A 16,498-nucleotide genomic window follows, 5' to 3' on the forward strand; every position below is an offset into this window, starting at 1 on the left:
TGGTGCTGTATGTAGACCCCTATACCGAGAAATTTGTTTTTCATGCACACGTATAAAAATTGCAGTTTTTATCCACGCAATCATAGTTTTGAACGTTGTTTTCAATTTAGACTTGTTTATATATATATATATATATATATATATAATGCGTCTAAACAACAGCCTAAGTGGTCGAGTGGTTTAGCGCGTCGGGCATAGTAGAAGGCGATTTGATGCCACGATATCTCAGTAGCATGAGTTCGAATCCCGGCCAGGAAAGACCAAAAAATTTGCTTCCGCAAATTTACAGATCTAACATTGTTGGGCTGATGTTTATACGAATTATATATACAGAATGTATTTTCAGCCTTGTATCACCATCACTGCTGGTGATCCGATGGATAAAATCTAATATATATATATAATTCGTCTCAAATTGAGCACAACAATATTAGATCTTTAAATTTGCGTTAGCAAATTTGTGTTCTTCCCTCCGCGGGATTTGAACCCTTGCTTCTGTGACATCGTGGCAACACCACCTGCACCGTGTCCAGCGCCCTAGACCACTCAACCACATATCTAACATTGGTGGGAAAATTTGAGACGAAATATATATGTATATATTACAACAATGATTATAATAAAAATCAAAGAAAAAACAACATTTTGCAAATAAATCTTCGGAAGTCCCCTAAAAGAACAACGGAACATAAAACAGAAAAAACTGATTAAAAAAACGATAAAACTTTATTTCTTATCATTTTAACAGCTGTGGCAGAAATGTGTTAAATTTTACTGATGTAATATAGATATAACAAATAATAAAGATAGACTTTTTCAAGTGCGTTGTGAAAATATAAGGACAAAACTCGCCATTCCTATATCGTTACTAATGAACTGATAGTTATATTTCATACAGGGATTTATACATCCACTCATAAATTACAAATTCTTGAAATCGGTTTAAATTTAGATTTTTTTTTTTTAATTTCTCTTTAAGTCTTTAAAATAAAATTTTGGAAAATTGTGACGTATCAATGGTAAAACTTTCGATAAAGCACTTGTTGTAATAATAACCAATTACCATAATATTTTCAATGTAAGATACACTTTGCTTTCCCTCTGTTTGGATATACATAGGAGTTTGGTATTTTTGTTAATGTTTTTTTTTACATTGTCTTACCTAAGTTTTCGTTTTAGAGGTCTTTTACTGGATCAACTTTTACTATTAAAATGGAGAATCATGTTTTGTACAACCCTCATTCGATTTATTGTCGTTGATGAGGTATCACTAATCACTAGAAATCAAATAACAGGTAGGTCAATTACTACTGATCTGTGTACGACCATCCACGATACTGTAAGCAAAACCCATACCTTTGTTTTCGTAACATAATTTATCAACTGTTTTTTAAAAATAGTGTTTGTTAAAACGGTTTATGATATATATTATGATCAGTGCAAAGGGACCGGCTGTTGATTAGGAATCACCATAACTGTACTTCGACACGACGGAAATGGCATAACAAAGGCAATACTGCTTGGAATTATAATTTTTTTAATTTTTTATCTAATAGTGTATCATAAATGGTATATACATTATTATTAGAAGCCAGAAATTGTAAATTGTTATGGGAAATGAAACATAACTTGACTTCAATTTTCTTTGATAATCAAATGTTTGCTTTGTTTATCAAGAAAAAAAAAAACAAAAGAGACATGAACACTTATTGTTTTGTTTACAACCACCGTGTTTCCGTTCTTTTCTAATTATTTCTGAATTTAGGTATCAATTTAAAATTGGGAGCTGAACAAATAAATTATTGATCATAAATAGTCCAGCATTATAATGTCTTACTTAACAATAGGGGATTGGCGTTTCATTTAGTTGATTACCTAGGAGGTACAACTTAGACCTATTTCTGTAAAATTAAGGCGCCAGTGGTTTACCGATGTTTTTATCTCGTAAATTGATAACTTAAGGAAGAGACAAATCAAAAGAATAAACAAACTGAATGAATCGCAAGAACTCCAAAAGGAGCGAGACCGGTGCGTCGTCAGAAGAAGCGTCTTCTGATATGCATGCATCACTCGCCATGCGAATTCATACTCATTGAATTCTATTGCAGAATGTATAAGTTTTCGATAACATATGTCTAGATAAACATCAGATATTGTAGGCGGAAATATATAGTAATGGAAATGAAGTGAACACATCTTTCCCAATACTAATATGTTCAAGCTGATTGGTTAGACCATTTCTGAATAATAAGTTTACATAAACAAAATTAAATTATTCCACCAGCAGACTGTTACTCGATAACAATAGAAAAGAAATTTTTATTGCTAGCATGTAGGTATAACAATGAATCATTACGTTTATTTGAATAAATTCTCAGCAGATATTGTTTTGTTTCTCTTGAAAGTATACATGCTTGTCTATTATAAATTTCGCTTCGAACTTTATTTGGTCTTTTTAACTTTTTTGATTCGAGCGTCCCTGATGAGTCTTTTGTAGACGAAACGAGCGTCTGGCGTACAAAATTTTAATCCTGGTATCTGTGATGATCTTATTTTATTATTCCTGATAAACTCAATATAGAAACTCCTTTGACTGTAATACATTTCGTATCTCGGATGTTGATGAATAGTAGCGAGCCCAAACTTGCCGATGATAAATTTTCCCCATGGTATGCGAAACCTTTTATCTGCACTCAAACTTGCGTTCTGTAGACCAAAAAAGAACAAACATGGGTTGATTTACATGAAGGGTTGTTGCTTGCTAAACGTTCAGTGCGAATTTCTTGAAGATCTTCTTCCGTCAGACGTGTTTTTTTTTTAAATTATCTGAATCACGAAATTTATAAACCATATTTTCATTTGCATAAAAAGTTTCCGACTTTCGAATGATAGCTGCACAAAGAAGAAAGTTGTGTTTTGCGGCGAACATGGGCGACCCACTCTAGTCATCAAATGTATATCGTTTTTTTTTTTTTTATCTAATAATGAATCTTTAGTCCCACTGATTAGCTGTTATTTATTGTATCTTTTTGTATTTAGCAGTAATGAATCACACTATAAAATTGAAGACTACTGTATAATACCTACAAGGTATTTATCTAATTAATCAATCTTTTAGACATATTCTTATTGTAAATTATTATGCAATATTTAATTTTTGTGTGTTAAAAATGTCATTTTTCTCCAAATTTAGAGTTTTGATTACAAACTTGCATCAGCTGACTGGCAGGTACAATTATGTGACATGTACACCTATCATATGATGAAACATCGTGATATACTATATCTTTAATATATCTGATGATAATAGATATTGGAATTATTAAAAGTATTTTATTAATATCACGGAACTTGATATGTTTGCATGTTTCAGTAGAAACAAGAATATAATCCTAGATCATATACTACTTTATTGGTAAGTAATAGAATTGTTTGATTATTATATTTTGAGAGAATTGTAATTGAATATTTAGTTTTTATATATTATTTCTTTTAGTGAATTCGCAAAACTAACGCTGCAAATCACCTTAGCAAAGCTTAAGTTAGTTGGTTTGTGTTTTACATTTAAAATTTTAGATAACATAACTCCCCTGTGTAATGTGGTTGTTATAATGTTTAGCTCCTCTGATCTTCAGATAATAGTATGGTCGTCTGATCTGTAAATTCACAGGTTTTGTTCTTCTCCCTATTGGTGTGTTTTGACTGAGTATGGATTCGCCTGGATGGTGATGCATGTTTACCAAGAGATGTTGATAAGCCTGATATTTTTCACGAGTTTTTACCCTGTCACCGCACCCTTTCCGCTCCGTTTGGCGTTCATGCGATTCCTTCATATTTCGATTTTTTTAATCTTGATTTATATATTGAAAGTGAATTTACGAAATTTAAACACAAGTAAACTATTGTTGCCTCAAAATTATTCCGGAAAAAAAGTTTTATTAACATTGAGCATAGAGAGTAATAACTATAAGAAAACGTATTTGGAGCAAAGTTTTAACAAGGAAAAAATATCAACACTGCTGTCTGTATGTTTTTCTTTCTTTGTTTCTTGAAATTTGTATTTTTTTTAGTATGTATCAACTTTTATTATATTTGAAATTTAAGCATGAAATGATTTATTAAATAATTAAGAAAAATTTCAGCTAATATTATTTGCTACTATTGTTGGATATTTTGTATCTAAATAATTTCGAAATTTATTTACGACAAATTTGAAAAAAAATAGTATGTAATAAAATCATGTAAGTTGCGAAGCACTTATTACTAGGCTTCAAAATTGAAACGCAGTATTTTTTTTACATTTGACTTATAGTAGTTAGTCATTTGGAAAACTTAAAAATGTATTGAAAAAGGAAGATGATTATTCTGAGAAAATATATACTATGTATCTCTTTAATGAGAGCGGTGTTAAAGTAGTTTTTAAAGAGTAGTTTCACCAAACAATATTTTATTATGAATAAATCAAAACCTTTATTACTCAACTATTTAATTAATAAATTTATTTATTTATTCATTCAATCAAATCCATAATTTAAAAGTGTCAACGAGTACCATATGACCAAACATTTTGTTGTGACCATGAGGTTAATCATTCTCTGAAACAGCTCAATAATATATTTAACATCTCTGTTTTATTATGAACAAATCATTATTTTTATACCTTAAATTTCAGCAATACATCTGATAATCCATTAACAGACCTACATCTTTTTCCAAGCACGAAAATCATTTTTTTCTACTTCACCTCCGGGTTCAATCAGATGTGGATTACTTAAAATGAAAAATACTTTTAATATGTTGTTCATCACGGTCATTAAAGTTGGCTCAAATATCAAAATATTCAACATTTCTACAGTTTACCATAGTCCTAATTTTAAAAGAGAAGATCAGCTCCATCTTCTTATTAAACAGTGTTTCCATTCTCAATTTTATTTCTTCGATGCCAATGATGGTGGTGGACGTTTCGTCCTTGAGTGTATCACCAACCCAGTAGTTACCCCCTTTTGGTTGACATGAAATATTATTGATTTATTCATTTTTCTGTAAATTTACAGTTAAAAAATTATAAGTTGCTCGAAACACGAAGTTGTATTTAGTCCCAGACACTATCATTTTTCCGTTTTTTCATATTTTAGCACAATTTTTCGGAATTTTTGGTTTAAATGCTCTACAACTTCAAATTTGATTTGGATTTCCAATTGTTTTGATTCCAAGGCCTTTGACGAGTCTAATGTAGCACGCAAACTCGCGTTTGGCGTACCAAATTATAAACCTAGTATCTTTTTTTATTGGTATAGCAAACGCAGATATCAGTTTAAAGAAAGGTATTTTAATGTTTTTGTAGCAGTTCATTGTTTCTGTTGTTCCGTTTTTTTTTCCTCTTATAGTTGATGTGTTTCCCTCAGTTTTGGTTTGTGACCCGGGATTCTTTCAGTTAAATCGATTTATGACTATTGAACACCGGTATACTACTATTGCCGTTATTAGTGAGTTCTTTTCACTCAATAATCTTTTTAAAGTGATAACTTACATCTAAAGTTATGTATCAATATAATCCGACTTTGAAATTAAGGATAATATCGTGTAATAGAGATCTGCTTCATATCTACATTCTTTTCTTTTCAAACTGATGTTGATCGCGATATTTAGATAGTCAGCTTTTTAGTCAGTTGTGTTGTATGTCTGTGATGTATGATTATACAGTTTGATCGCTGAGTCCCATTTATTGTCATGTTTGATTACATGTTTGTTTTGGTAGCCCGTTCAATTTGGTCAATATTACGAAACTATTGTTTTAACAACTGTTAAAGAATCGGGAGATTTGGTTGCTTTAAATCCAGGTTTAAATATACCGTTTTCTTCGGAAAATGTCTGGACCAAATCAGGAATTTGACAGTTGTTTTCCATTCGTCCCGTTGGTTTATAAAGTCAAACGGTTTGATTTTGTTAGTTTTTTATGGACTTCCCCTTTTAGGATTTAACTTGGGAGTTCGGTATTTTTGTTCATACTTTTATATATCAGGGGCAACATTAGATTACCTGTTTTTTAAACTCAGTAAATCCGTTTTGAATATATTAACAAAGAGAGAAAAAACATAATTGGTAAACTATGTCATTTTTTTGTAAGTCTTGAGACGTCATCATGTCATCCCATATTGCTGTTCTGAATTAAAGTGACAAGATAATATCATCTAATTAATTTATAAATACAATTTACATAATTTTGTAAGAATTGAAGACTTTTGCAATTAAAGGTGTCTAATTGTACGTGTAGAATTTATATCTCTATTTAAAATACACTTGAATATTTTAAACAAAATTTATATCTATGGTAATATTTTAAGTAAATATTACAGTTTAATAGCAAACAAATGATATGGGGTATAGATTAGCTTATAACAAACAGATGCGCTGCGTTTTTATAAAGGTATATTGATACGCTGTGTTAAAATGAAAGGTATGCTGTGAATGAAAAGAGTTTCGTGTATGAAGATTGGTGAAAAGTTTTGGAAAATTCAAAGAAATATTTTGATGTATTCCTTTAATGTGGCTATCACATTTTATAGGTGATTTTCGATTTATCTATTTGCTTGCCTGATGGAGCAAAAGTATAACAAAAATATTGAACTTCACGAAACAAGTGAAAAACAACTGTCATATTCCTGACTTAGTACAGGCATTTTTCGAAGAAAATATGTATGTATTAAATTTACAAGCCGTGGAGAAATAAAACAAAATGATAATTAAAACAAATCAATTGTTTTTACTTTGAATTTTGAATAAGTGTTCTCATACAAAAAGTTGTATTGTTTGGACTGCCAATACAATGTTAATTACGAAGATTGTTTATTGGCTCTATAAAAAAATAGATACATTAAATTTGTAAATTGATTCCATTCCATTAAACATTATTTTAATTAATAGTTATTCTAAAAGAAAATTTTACTCTGGTTCTTTTTGATTTCAAAACTAAGTCACTAGCTGATAATAAAATAATTTGTATTAATTAAAAAACATGACAACTCAATACACACAAACATATGTAAAGTCAGCTGGACTTCTTAATCCGTATTAAATTGGAAGTATTTTAAAGATGATATATCTGCAAATATTCGGTTTTCAATCTGAAACAACCAATTTGCACAAGCATATGAATGAAATTATACTAAAACCGGTATACACAATTTTAAAAAGCGAAGCATAAACCACACAGGATATTTAAATTTCAACTATAGATGATTCCCAGTAATTGTTTTGAATTGTCCTAAATTCTGCAAGTCTTGTCGTTTTAAATTTTCAAACAAAAGGCCTACCTTATATATTCTTTTTTATGTAAAAATCAACAAATAAAGTATTAGGATCTATTATTTTAGTATTCCTACTTTTAACTTTCTATTCTTTAGTATTATCTTATCAATTCTCCATAGCATGGAGTAAATATACAATATAAGTAAGAACAGTGGTATTAATGGAAACAAAATCTATGAAAAAATTATTCTTCTGACCATTACATATGTCTGCGTCTGCAAAGGTCATGGAAAAAGACTCAAATCAATCATTGCTTCTAAGTTATATACTAATAGTTTTTTTAGTACAATATTTCTGTGTGTCAAATTAGGGGATACATATTATCATAGCTATATCATACTACATGTACATGTCAATCGGTCGAATTTATCTTGACAACGGTTACTAGAACTAAGGGTGTTATAGCTCTTTTTAAAATAATATTAATGAATATTTTTTGCTTGTTTCTCATTCTATTTCATATAATTGTAATTAATTCTAAGTACATAAAAAAAAAAAATGAAAAACAAGCCAAAAAGTAGTTATATAACTTGAAATTATTATTTTCTTAGTTAGTTTGGATTATTTTCATTCCAAAGACTGGATAAGAAAACTTTACTTTACATCAATAATTTGAAACAGAATAATTATGAGATATATAAGATACAATTAATCGTGTTTCTTTCATGCATTGAACATGTATTGTCAGTGAGTTTGAAAGAATCATTGTATTAAAATTGAATAGTTAAATTCACACTCCGATATTTCGAATTTCTTGTATTATGTTTTCTATAGCTATATAAACTGATGTTAAGTTAATCGTCAAAGCAAAATGCGTATAACATCAGCAATATGTATTCATGATAACTATATTTTATGCACTCGCCCCGTGTGGGAGTTTAATAATCGATGTATTATTGTGCATTCATTAATGAAAGTATATCATCGACGTAGGAGTACATGTTACCCCAAGCGAAAACACAATAATGTAACTCGGCAACATTTTAGCATAAAAACGTGCGGTAACTTTTCAAAAATTCAAATACTCGGTGAAAACGTTCCAATCTAAACGATTTGTAACATCAAACAAAGTTAAAGGTAAGTTTTGTACATTTTTTTTATAAAAAATCATTGTGTATCAATTAAAGAATAAATAAATAGCTTAAAGTCATTAAACAATTTCAATAAAACGTTTTAAAGATGTAAACAGTAAACTCATTTTTTTTCCTCAGTTTTTATTTCGAATCCTGTAAGCGTTGGCACTTATTTTCCATATTAGTATATATTTACCTGAAACGTTTAACAGCTATAGTCTAGTTTAACGTTTTATATGATTTTTTTATAAGTTTTTTGCAATTAATTGATGCTTTCGACTCTGTATTTTTATTTTTGTTTTATTTGCCAATAATACAAACTTACAGATCTATATCAATATTTTGAGAATCAATATACCTTTGACTGACTGTCTTATTTAGCACATTTAAAAATGATTTGATGTGTTCGAGAAAACGATAATGATGCGATATGTATATGAAAACCAATACGCCAAAATGAACAAGCTTTTATTGCTGATCTTAATCTTAACCGTTGGTGATAGGTACTTTACGACCAGCTGTGGTTTAAACATCTTGCGTCAAGTGGCTAAGACGGCGCCGAATTAATCATTACTTTTGATAGTCATCGATACTCTATATTATTTTCCAAAAATATTTATGTAGGACTTATCAATATGTTATATCTTGAACTGCTATGTTGACTATATTACTTCCATGTTTGTTTCAAATAACTGGTGCATTGTCTCTGCAAATAATAAATAAATTCTTATATAAGAAGGGTATCACCAGCCCAGTAGTCAACAATTATGTGTTAACATGAATTATCATTGATATGGTCATAATTATAAAATATGTTTACAAAACTTTGAATAATACTAAGGATGCTCTACCCCAGGAATAGATTACCTAAGCTGTATTTGGCAAAACCTTTCGGAATTTCGGGTCCTCAAAGCTCTTCAACTTCGTACTTTATTTGGCCTGCTCAACTTTTTTATTCGAGCGTCAATGATAAGTCTTTTGTAGGCCAAACGCTCGTCTGGTGTACTAAATTTTACTCATGGTGTAGTTTATAAATACAATTAATTAAAAGAAAACAGGAGATGATATCAAGGGCATATATCAGATATCCCTTTGCACACTATATCAATATATTTGATTACTTGATATTTAAATTTAGGCTTAATTAGGTCTGCATAGATTATGCACAAATACTTCATGACTGCTATCTATTATAATACAATATGAGGATACATGTTTTTTTGTGTGTCGCTTTTTCGTCTTCCAGATCAAACCAATAAATATGGCTTGCTACCATAAGGTTATGAAAACTGTAGTTTGTTATTTCTGGTAATGATTATTCATTTTGGATTAGTTGGGGAATAATTCGGAACACAAACTGTTTCACAGATGTCCTTTCCGTCATTACCACCGGTTTCGGGATTTATTCATACTACTTCCGCTGTCATTGTCTTCCTTTGTCCGATCACATTTCTGACTGGTTGGAAAGATATCGTAACAGACGTTCGATTTGCCATAGGAAAAAATGTTTTTGTCAAACACGATGCTCTATTTCAACCAAATTCTCCCAACTACCAGTTATTTTCGTGTAGTTTGCTTACTGCGTTACCGTTACCCGTAAAATAAGATAAATAAGTTTTTTTACTGAAACTTTTTAATTTTCAATGTTAACGTTCTAATAACAACCACAATGACTATTCTGTATTTGAAAAGTATACACTCATATATTTTGAGAAAGAAAAAGGTGTCACAATCATCATTTCAGCGCTTCGGACGCATGAAATTCATAACGCGTTGTTTTCATTATTTAAGAAGAGGATATAAGCAAGATGAATACAAGCTATTGCAATATGAAAATATTAAAAAAAAAACATGTAAAAAACACATCATAAAAAAATATTCTTTTATGATTGAGTTTCTGTCTGTGACGTAAACCTTTATGACCAGAATATCTCTAAGGTATAATCTATCAGAGGTTTTGTATAAACACGAACGATGGTCGTTTAAATCATGATACTTTTTTATTATATTTTTAAAATTCATTTTAACTGAAATTTAAAAAAAAAAAGATCTGGTGTCTGCCATTTTCGTCAACAACCTACCATCCTGTTCCAATAACTGTGTCGTAGTACGCTGCTTTATAAATGAATATTTTTATGTCCTTCATACTTACGCCTGCACGGATCTCCTTATAGAATATGTATAATACTATATGATACTCATGGTTGAAATTAGACTCTGAACATCGTTATATTGAATCTGTCAATAAAGAAGGAAGTCTGTGGCAAAAAAAGTATAACCGAAGGAGCAAGTTAATGGGAATGAAAAATTGAATATGAATTAAGCATAAATTCACATAGTTTTAATATTATTATATAAAAATAAGGATATGTGGTATGAATGCCAATGAGACTTTTATCCACCAATTGAAAATTCATATCATTATACCCCAAAACATTATTGATCAAGGACTGACGTCATATTATTACCATCCTGCATCGGTGAATGGTTTTTCGAATTCTTGGGTTGACAGTCGTTATGGTCTTGGTCATCCTTTTACTGCTTAGAAAACGTCGAAAAAGTAAGTGGACCCTCCCATAAATTATTTCTTATAAGAGAATTAACGAGCTAACCGTGAATAGGGGTATCCAAAATCTTAAATTGAAACTTGAAATTGGGTTCTATAATGCTGGTGAACCCCTTACACTCAATTGATAGAGATCATTTAAAAATTAGGAGGTACTGGAATCAAAATATGGAGGCCCTGAAATATTTGAAAAGTCCTGTAATAGAACAGTGGAGATTCAAGTTTATCAAGTACTATCTCCCATATAGTTATAACCTTTCTATTCTAAATTAAATCGTATTCCGCACATTTGCCTGTAAACATCTTGATATGAAATCAGATTACACCGTGTGTATTATGTAATGGACTGTTTAGTATTCCTAAAATGAACTCGCTAATACTATAACAATATGTAATTTAAACCGAGATTATTTTATTTAAAAATAAGAAGATGTGGTATGATTGTCAATGAGACAACTCTCCGACGGTGTAATGCAAAAGTTTATGTATATAAAAAGCTAGATTTAATTTTGAACTAAGAATAATGAGAGAGGGACTGGTTGGGGTCCTTCATTTCTGTATAATTAATTGTTTAGGTAATTTTTCTCTATTCTATATATTTTTTCCCATTATTCTTTATATTTTAGCGCCCCAATATTCTCTATAATTCTTTATTTTTCCCATGTTTCTATATATTTTAGCGCACCAATATTCTCTATTCTTTATTTTTTCCCATGTTTCTATATATTTTAGCGCCCCAATATTCTCTATTCTTTATTTTTTCTCAATTCTTTAATTGTTTGCCCTATTTTTCACAATTCTTTATATTTTGGGTCCATTTTCGTGTAGATTTGGCCCATTATTCATCTCTTTTGTAAAACCAATCCAGAACCTCATTAAGGTTAAATAAAAAAAATCTATGAAAAACAAAGTATAGTCTTGAAAAGATATGATGAAGCTTAAATATTGAAATTGTACTGTTTATCATGTCTTATGTTAATACCAATTGTATTATAACTCGTTTTCAGATGCATTTTTTCATGTCTTTAGTTTTTTATGTAGTATTTGTAGACTGATGATTGTCTTTTCGTTGTTTTACATTTTTTGCCTTATTTTTTTCGGTTCTCTTCAACTTAAGAATTTTGATTCACCCATAGGTGTCTCCTTTCTCTAACATTGACCTGTTTGTTATTGTATATGAACATTGCTTTTTGTCTTGTCGTTGTTTTTTTTCCACAAGAATATGAAAGCTATTTATAGAAACACCAATATCAATATGTTTGCGCTTACGTTTGCTTGTGTTTGGTATCTATCTGTGTTGTAATACACATGAACATAAGTTTGATATTTACAACAAAAATATTCCAGTACCTCAAAAAATATTCGTGAAAGTCCAGATATCGAAAAATGGATAATTATCTAAAATGTAAAATATGTGTTAAGGAAATACCTAACTGCAAGGTACATTCAAAAAGGGAGAAATCCATAAAACGTGACAAAATCAAACGCTCGAGTATATCAACCAGCGTAACGAATGAAAAACAACATCATATTCCTGACTTGGTATAAGCATTTGTAAAACACACATGTATAACCTTATAAATAGTCATACGTGGAATGGGGCTGTTCCAAGAATTTTAAGGGTTAAAAAAATATTCTGGATTGTAAAAGCGAAATTGATGCCCTCTTGAATATTGTTAGACATAAAATAATTTAACACATCCTGAATTTGTGCAATAACCTTTTAAAATGTTTTGTAAAATTTGCTACCCGAAAAGAACAAGAACATTATGTTGACCTCATGAACTTAAACACACTGAGTGGAATACCGGCTAATATTGTGCGCTAAACTTTTGTCACGTTCGAAATGAACCTGTACTTTTATATGAAATATATATCATTATGATACATACTTTATTAAAAATGTATTCAATTTATATTCTGTGGTGAGACAGCTGCTCGAGAATTTAATTAATATACAATGTTGGATTCCGGATTTTGTGGTTTGAGAGTTCCTGGTAGGTAATCTAGAATAGCGCCTCGGCCAAATCTTTATAAAGTGTTGTTTTCATTGTCAAGCAATGGGTTGATACCACTGCTGGTAGAGTGCTAGTCCCGATGGTATCATCAGTTCAGTAGTCAGTGCTTCCTTACTGACATGGTTTCTATATGCCTATTCTCAATTAATGAATTTAGAAATTACAAAGAAACTAAAGATCCAACTCATTTGGCAAAGTTGACCTTAGGTGGATTTGGGGTCAAGTATTTATACATTGTTGGCTTTCAAATCTTGAATAAGAGTGTTCCTGATGTAGGTTAATCTTGAAATGCATTTCAGACAAACCATATTTATAAATTGTTGTTAATTCTATAGTTATAATCGGATATCCCCAAACATATTTGAATGATATAGCAAAAAATTGAACAGGTCATTCAGGGTAACCAAAACCTTTTGTTTCTGACGTTTATATGACCAAATGAATTAGATAAGTATAAAACTTATTAAAAGATAAACCGAACAGATTAAAAACGACAACATACGGACTTTAACGATAAGCAGGCACCCAAACCGTATGGAAATATAAAAAAGAGGATGTGGTATGATTGCCAATGAGACAACTCTTCACAAGAGACCAAATGACACAGAAATTAACAACTATAGGTCACCGTACGGCCTTCAACAATGAACAAAGCCCATACCGCATAGTTAGCTATAAAAGGCCCCGAAAAGACAAATGTAAAACAATACAAACGAGAAAACTAACGGCCTAATTTATGTACAAAAAGAGTAACGAAAAACAAATATGTAACACATCAACAAACGACAACCACTGAATTACAGGCTCCGGACTTGGGACAGGCACATACATACAGAATGTAGCGGGGTTAAATAAGTTTGAAGGCGCCAACCCTCCCCCAACCTGGAACAGTGGTGTAACGGTACAACATAAGAAAGAACTATAAAAATCAGTTGAAAAAGGCTTAACTCATCAGATGGATACAAATAGAAATACATCTAACAAAAACACAGAGTGGACGTGGCCGGGTACTTGTACATCCCAACAACAAAAAGACACTAAGCACAGATCTGAGAGTACTCGCAGTTACTGACAGCTAGTTCAAAGCCAATAACAACTTATTAAAAAATCATGCATCTAAGACTAAATTATCAATCATTACACATCCAACATCCAATGGATTTAGTGTAAAGACGTCATAAACAGTCAGAGAAAAACATGACCTTGTGCAATGCCAAGATACAGGTACCGACAGATAGTAGATCCATGAATGTTCATATGTATATAACAATAATATTTATAAAAAAGATGTGGTATGATTGCCGATGAGACAACTCTCCACAAGAGACCAAATGACACAGAAATTAACAACTATAGGTCACCGTACGGCCTTCAACAATGAACAAAGCCCATACCGCACAGTCAGTACAGATCTGAGAGTACTCGCAGTTACTGACAGCTAGTTCAAAGCCACTAACAACTAATAAAAAAAATCATGCATCTAAGACTAAATTATCAATCCGTACACATCCAACATCCAAGGATTTGGTGTAAAGACGTCATAAACAGTCAGAGAAAAACATGACCTTGTATTTAGTTAGCTTTTAATTTACTGAAAGGTCTTTATAGCTTCTGGTCAAGTCGTTCATAAATGAAACAGATACTACAATGTTTCTGATACTAACACCAAAGTACTAAGACACAAAAACATGCAAATACTACGAAAACCACCAACAAGAACACCACCCCTTTGATCCCTCCTTTAATAAAGAGTATAATACAGTTTGAAGAGAGTTTGCACATCCTTAAAACAGATACTAGGACATGTAACTACACTTTATGAGGGTCTGGATTGGGGGTCCCTAATTTCTGTATTCTTTAAATTTTTAGGGCATTTTCCTTTATCTTTTAAACTAACGCTTATTCTGTTAAATACTCATAAAAAAAGATTTTACTATTACATTTTTATGTAATTATATGATTTGTTTATTCTGTAAATCGTTCATTTCTTTAATCAGTATTATATTACCTAATTCTTTTATTTTCCACAATTATTCTTTATACTTTTGCACCTCATTATTCTCTATTTATCTCGCCGCGTTATAGCCTTTTTGTGCTGTTGTGGCGTAAAGCAATCAACAGTCAATCAATTTATTCTTTATTCTTTTTTGGCTCATTTCTCTATTCATTATTTTATTTGGCCAATATCCTCTATTCTGTAAACTCCATCCAGACCCTCCTTTTTCACAAAGATGACGATTAATGTTTTTGAAATTGACATAGTGTGACATCTTTATTCCGTTATTAAATCGTGTCCTTCACATTTATCTTAAGGTTCGCAACAAATTTAACATTAAGAATAGCTCGAAAATACTGAGGATATCCGGATGTTTACGGGATCATAAAATGATTTAGGATATCCAATAGGAGTCTCCGATATTGATGAAATATCAAGGAGTACATATTTCAATTAATGCTCCAGGAAGTCCTGTAAAAAAAATCAGTGGAGATCAATTATTTTTTTAAAACCTACTTTTATACGTTAACTTTGACAAATTTCGTGCATGCATCATAAAAACTTTTCAGAAATATTTGTTTGTGCACACCTTGTTAAGATTAAGTCGTATGAAATAAGCACTTAATTATATAGCTTTTAATACTCTGACTTATACCATACTGTAAATCCATTTAGTTCTAATTTATCGGTTCCAAAGACCATTCAGGTTCTATTTATTCCGTGTCAAAGACTATGCAGGTTCTATTTAATCCGTGTCAAAGCCCATTCAGGTTCTATTTATTCCGTGTCAAAGACCATTCAGGTTCTATTTATTCCATGTCAAAGACTATTCAGGTTCTATTTATTCCGAGTCAATGACCTTTCAGGTTCTATTTATTCCGTGCCAAAACCATTAAGGTTCTATTTATTCCCTGTCAAAGACTATTCAGGTTCTATTTATTCCATGTCAAAGACCCTTCAGGTTTTATTTATTCCGTGTCAAAGACCATTCAGGTTTTATTTATTCCATGTCAAATACCATTCAGGTTCTATTTATTCCGTGTCAAAGACCATTCAGGTTCTATTCATTCAGTGCCAAAGACCGTTCAGGTTCTACTTATTCCGTGCCAAAGACCATTCAGGTTCTATTAATTCCGTGTCAACTACTATTCAGCTTCTATTTAACCCGTGTCAAAGACCATTCAGATTCTATTTATTCCGTTCAAAGACCATTTAGGTTCTATTTATTCCGTGCCAAAAACCATTCAGGTTCTATTTATTCCGTGCCGAAAACCATTCAGGTTCTATTTATTCCGTGTCAAGGACCATTTACGTTCTATTTATCAGGTTCTATTTATTCCGTGTCAAAGACCATTAAGGTTCTATTTATTCAACGTCAAAGACCATTCAGGTTCTATTTATTCCGTGTCAAAGACTATTCAGCTTCTATTTAATCCGTGTCAAAGACCATTCAGGTTCTATTTATTCCATGTCAAAGACCATTCAGGTTCTATTTATTCCGTTCCAAAGACCATTCAGGTTCTATTAATTCCGTGCC

General features: G+C 31.0%; 1 protein-coding gene across 1 annotated transcript in view; it reads left to right on the top strand.

The window, feature by feature from the left end:
• Positions 1-8,343: 8,343 nt before the first annotated feature.
• The window catches only part of LOC127703157 (cytochrome P450 10-like), a 46,193-nt gene continuing 38,038 nt past the window's right edge, over positions 8,344-16,498 (top strand). The window contains exon 1 of the mRNA XM_052207680.1: positions 8,344-8,385. The gene's annotated coding sequence lies outside the window, so the exon portion shown is untranslated. The remainder of the gene's footprint in view (positions 8,386-16,498) is intronic.

This window comes from Mytilus californianus, unplaced genomic scaffold (assembly GCF_021869535.1).
Source record: "Mytilus californianus isolate M0D057914Y unplaced genomic scaffold, xbMytCali1.0.p SCAF_5, whole genome shotgun sequence".
In the NCBI taxonomy this organism is placed as follows: Eukaryota; Metazoa; Mollusca; class Bivalvia; order Mytilida; family Mytilidae; genus Mytilus; species Mytilus californianus.